We start from the raw sequence: 6,099 nt of genomic DNA on the forward strand, positions 1-6,099 counted from the left end.
ATTGAAATTGAGAAACTCTTGCAACAATATAATGGTTCAAATACTAATGCGTTTATATCAGGATACGAATTCAAATGAAAAGCAACACGAGAAATATTCAAGTTCTTTTATATAAATATATATTTTTTAAAAAATTTTAAAAAAATTATAACTTTTTTAAGCTGATTTTGACGATGGCTTTACATCTATTATTCGAAAAATACCAAATGTTTTATCCTCGAATTTTAATAAGGAAGAGAATTTGATGAGTCCGCACTTTTTCGTGATAGATAATAATCCTGCAAGTAAAAATACCTCAGAAAATGTCAAATTAATGGTACTACAGTTCAATATTTACTTGCATTGTTTGGTCTCAAAGCAGCTACGAGAGTAATTGATTATTTTATTTTCCTAGTGTTTAACTTAATATCAACCAGAGTTCTCTAGGTCCTCTAATGATTAAAATATAAAATGAGCCGATTATAAAATGGACAATAACTATGGTTCAGGGTTTACAAGCCTGTTAATTGACCATTTATATTCAAACACCCAACTGTGATATTAACTACCCCCTCCCCTCCCCCGGATTTCCATGTTGAAATTGATGGGCCTTAACCTACAAAATAGTAACGACATTCCTTTTAAAAAAAATAAAAAGTAACGTGTTACTTTTTAAAATTCACAGCACTATATTTATATGAATTAATCACTTTAAAAAAAGCTGGTATCGCTCTTTTCGATTGCTGCGTGTTAAATTATGAATGTATTTTTTAGAGTTAAAAACGAAAAGATAGAAAATTTTATAATCAACGCCACAAACTATTTATTATATCACATAGACGCCGTCTTACCTATAACTGTCAAATCAATTCTGCATTTATTATCGGTATTTATTTATTTTTCGTTATCCTAAGTCTAAAGCTGACATTTGGCAACGCAATAATATTAAGAAGATACAAATATCTTAAGTTTTAAATGCATTAAGAAAAGTCTTTTTTTTGTTGGACAATTAAGAAATTATAGCTCAGGAAAAAGCTAATCAGATTTAGAAGTAGTCTTATTAATTCGTTGATATATATATTTTTTAAAACTTAGATATTCTTTTCAGTACTGTCCGATGAGCCTATGAATTATCAATATACCACATATTTAAACACCTTTGACAAACTTATTCATATGATTAGCAAATTATTAGAAATAAAGAAAATTGTTTTAGCCGATATAACGTATTTCATTCATCACGAGGAACCGTCTAGATTTAGTGCCTGGTTTCTCGAATGTTTAACAGCAGTACCTTATAAAGAAGATTCTTCACAATTTAAAAGTAACTTTAGTTGATTAAAAATTCCCCCCAGAAAAATTATCATATTTTATTATAGTCTCAGGTATGCTATCAGACATTGTTTACGTTATATTGCTAAACCCTGGTTTTGATATTAAAAGTCCTGATATGACTATCAATAAACCGCTGTTAGACCTAAATAAAGTTACTTTTATATAATTATTTTGAAATGGTTCTACTTAAATTGTTTTAAATTTATCAGATATCCTTAGAGAAGGTTCTATGCATAAATGCTACAATTTTCTGCCAATTCATGAATTTCGTCAAAAAATTTCTTTCCCTTTATTACAACTTCCCTGAAGATGGCATTAAAACCAAATGGTTCGATAGAGAAATGAAAACCGAGATGGATACCTGTATATTCAAGTCACTTGAATTAAACATGCCAGGTATCATAGCGCGAGCTGTTAAAAATTCCAATGTTTCCGTCAATTTCAATCAGGGGCTTAAATTGTTATATTCTTTTGTGCTCACTTCTATAGAAAAAGTATGCGATTATAAAGACATACCATATGATATGTCAATGCTATTGTCCTGGGTAGAGCTTTGGCATCTCAAGTTTGATAGTAATACACAAAATGGTGTTTATTGGTTCCCACAAATCGAAGAAAATGAAAAACTTAAAATGGGAAAAATTAGTATTTTTAATATTTTATGAATATATAATATCATTTTAAAAAGTAAAAATATCATTTTAACTATAACCATTTAAGCCCTTTAAAACTAATCATTTAATTAAAATATCACTTTAAAATTGCAAAAAACATTTTAAATAATATAAGGCAGTGATTCAAATCGTAACGAATATCATGAGGTTTAATATAAAAATAACGGTTTAGGATTTAATCTCGGTTTAGAGAAATAATAATATTGGTTCGGTTTAAACCTTTAAAACCTGGTTTAAACTTTTTCATATAAAACTTAGTTAGAGGAAAATTTATATTATTATTGGATTGCAAATATTTATATATCGAATTTAGAAATAAAAAACAAATAAATAATATCAATGGCTAAAAATAAATATTTATTATAAAAATGAAGACCGACAATGATTGACCAATCATAATTGATTGATGGGAATTTTAAAAAAATTTAGGATATCTATAAGGGTCAAATCAAGAAACTTTTTTATATATTCAGTTCAAGTTCCGGTGACAAAATTTATCAAATCAGTTATTACCTATTTACAGATTTGGTTCGGATCCCTGGTGGAAAAAAGTTCAAGTTCGCCAGGTCAAGTTCATTCTTGAAAGCGATCCTAAAAACATTCGATTCTCCATAAAATTAAGACTAAACGATTTTTTTTATTAAATAAGCAAATCATATTATAATTTTAGAAATAATATAAATGAATATGAAGAAAATTATTATTTCCAAAAGCTTTCATCATTTATTCATTAGTATACAGTAATTTAGTATAGAATTTCTAAAAAACCGGACCGGGTTAGGAATTTAAAAAAACCAGGCAGAGCTTGGCAACCTTAGTAGGAAATTGGAACCGGACCGGGCGGGTATAAATTGAAGAACCAAATCCTAACTAGGCCGGGTAGGAAAATTTTCAATTTGCAGACCTCTAATGGATATAGAAGAGAAGTATTTTATATTAAATGAAATCATATATTTTTGCGTTAAGGCGTGTCCCAAAATGAAAAAAGGTTGTAGGAGGGAAAGTTCCGATTCTCTAATCACTGGTAGCAGGGCTTCGAACCTAACCCAAAGCCAAGTGGGGGGGGGGGAGGATTCTTTTGGGTTTAGAGTAATTATTTTAATTCACCTCGATCTTTCATGAAGGAAAAAAAATGATTAAACAATCTCGTCCTACGTTCCACGTAATTTAAAATTTGACTTATACATTTTTACTTAATCATCAAAATTGGTATTTATTTTTTTAAAATATGACTGAAATCTCTTAACCCTTTCGGTCGCGGTAGTGCAAATATAAAACCACCTTTTAACCTTTATATCTTCTAAAGGAGTTAATCATATAAAATGAAACCACCACGAATATATATTAAAAGATATTCTTTTTCATGTTTGTGGAGGAGTTATTTTTTAATTTTTTTTTCGCGCCTTTATTTCAAAATACGTTTTTTACGATGATTTTTCTTAAAATTCCAATTTTAATTATAAGTAAGTATATTTATCAAATATTTTTAAATGTATATATTCCTCACTATTTTATCTATCTTTCTAATATTTATTTTTGCTCAAATAAATAATATTTATATATTATTTTGATCTCTTTAATGTGGTATATTAAACTAACCACTGCCACTTAACAACAATATTTTTAATATTTATTTTTTTAAATAATTGATAAATTTTGCCAACTCATTTCGCAATAATTTTAGCTTGTTATATATATGGATGATTATCTGGACATTCCATCTGAAGGTTCTTCGTTCATCCACTGATTCCGAAGATAATTATGAATCGGATACACGTTACCAAATTGATAGTGATGATTATGAATCGGATACACCTTATCAAATTGAAATTGATCGATTTAAAAAAGAAAGGTATATATGCTACCGGAACACTAAACAAAAATAGGAGATACTTGCCCATAAAGAATATGGAAACAAAATTAAAAAGAGGTGAGTTTGACTGGAGAAGTGACAAAAATAATATAAGTATAATTAAATGGCGAGATAATCGTGACGTATTTATAATGCCCAATTATATTGATCCGAGATCAGTGGATACTGTGAAGAGAAAAAATAAAAAAGGGGAAGTATTTGACGTAAAATGTCCAATAATGATAAAGATGTATAATAAATATATGGGGTCTGTTGACCATTTCAAGTCTTTATATGAAATTTCGCGAAAATGGTGACTACCAATATTTTTTTGGCTGATAGATGCGGCGATTATCAATTCATTCATAATATACAATATTCTTACAGATAATAAACTCTCATCGAAAGAATTCCGAAGACAAATAATTGCTAGCGAATTGGCATACTGTAAAAATGTTAATAGGGATGATAATATTCATAATGATAATAATTATATATCAATGCAAAGAAAAATAATAAAGCTTATATCCTTCTAGAAATTAGACTAAAAAACTCAGCTCATCAACCTCAGGCAGGAACCTCACGAAGGTGTACCTTCTGTAGTACAAAGTTAAATCCCAGAAGAACAAGGTGGTCGTGCAAATCATGCAACGTACCACTATGTCTAAATAAAAATAGAAACTGTTTCGAAAGTTTCCATAAGGTGTCAATGATATGAATTTGAAACCACCAGGGAGAGCCGCCATTTTGAATTTAAAAAACTTTTTTTGTGTGTTTTATATTATATTATCCTAGAATCAATATAAAAATTACTAAATATCGTGTTGCAACATATTAATTTTATGAGGGAACCTAAAGGGTTAAACCGAGCCGGGTTTAAAATTTTGTTGATTCCGAATCAGACAAATTTCTCGGGTTGGAAATCCTAAATAGTATAATTGATAAAATGTTTTAGTAAGTGTTAATTTATATTTTTAAAATTGAAAAGTGTTGAATATTATATCCAAGCACTCCAGTATATCGTGCATCTCGATGTGCCTTAAAATATTGTCCCATTACTTCAAAGTTTATTCCTCTCCTCAAAGCTTAGATGATAGATCAAATTTCACTATACAAGGTAATGGTAACGTCAAATTTATCGAGAACAGTCACTGGTTTTACCAATCAGTTTGCGAAAAGATTATATTCCTGATTATGAATAACGAGGAAACTCTGAAAGTTTTCCAAATTTGGCTTTCGCGTAGTCATCCCAATTCAAAAATATTGATAAAAATTCTGAGTCACGTGTTATACGAAGAAAAAGTGAAGAAAATTCATTGCAAAACTTTGGCTGATTTTAGAATAAAACAGGTTTTAAATTTAATATTTGATAAAAATATTTCCGTAGATGGTATTGCAACTCGCAGTGTCTGACGTATTAGATATATTGTGCTATGACGATGATACGCTTTTTAAATACAATATTATCATTTTATTGAACGCGTCGTTGGATTTAAAAAATGAAAGTCGATTATTTAAAATAGTCACAAAAAATAAGGAAGGCATCAATGACGGCGGCAACAAGAAAATGATTATGGGAATTGATAATATTTTATTGGTCGATTTGTTTTACCAGCTTCTATCAATCACTCTCTTGGTATATTGCATTTTTTTTAAATACAAATCCTATTTATTATCGCTTATTTCTTTAAGGCTATATCCAGACTTCACAATTTTAAAAATAAAAACTGAAATTTTTGACGCAAACACAACCTAAAGTAAATTTAACTTAAATCCAGGATTACTTAGAGATTAAACATCAGAGGGTGAGATGGGAATGTTACGATAACACGCCCTGTTCTAAAAATATGAGACCGAACTGAACGGGACATAATTATATATTGATAATAATGTTAGATAAATTTTATATAACCAGTTTTAACATACATACATTTTCTTTAACGTATAAAAGGAATCTTACATATCATTCGCGGCGTTTTTATTATTATGCAAGATTATCATCGCGACTTATGAAACCAACCAGGATCTTACGGGAACCTTCATAAACATTACTTGGTTTCCGAATCTTTTCCAGATGCGGCTGAGCTCCTTAAAGGATACGGAAGAAAGTTGGCCCGAGGAAATAGAAAATTATATCATCTATAGTTGTGATCCGCATGCAATCATAGACAAAGCCAATAAAATTATCCAACTATTCTTGTAAAAAAATCTTATAATCTTCTCTATATTTAATAATCAGTTTTTAAATTGTTCTATGAT

This window comes from Gordionus sp. m RMFG-2023, chromosome 1 (genome assembly GCF_954871325.1).
Source record: "Gordionus sp. m RMFG-2023 chromosome 1, tfGorSpeb1-WG-v2, whole genome shotgun sequence".
Classification (NCBI taxonomy): Eukaryota; Metazoa; Nematomorpha; class Gordioida; order Chordodea; family Parachordodidae; genus Gordionus; species Gordionus sp. m RMFG-2023.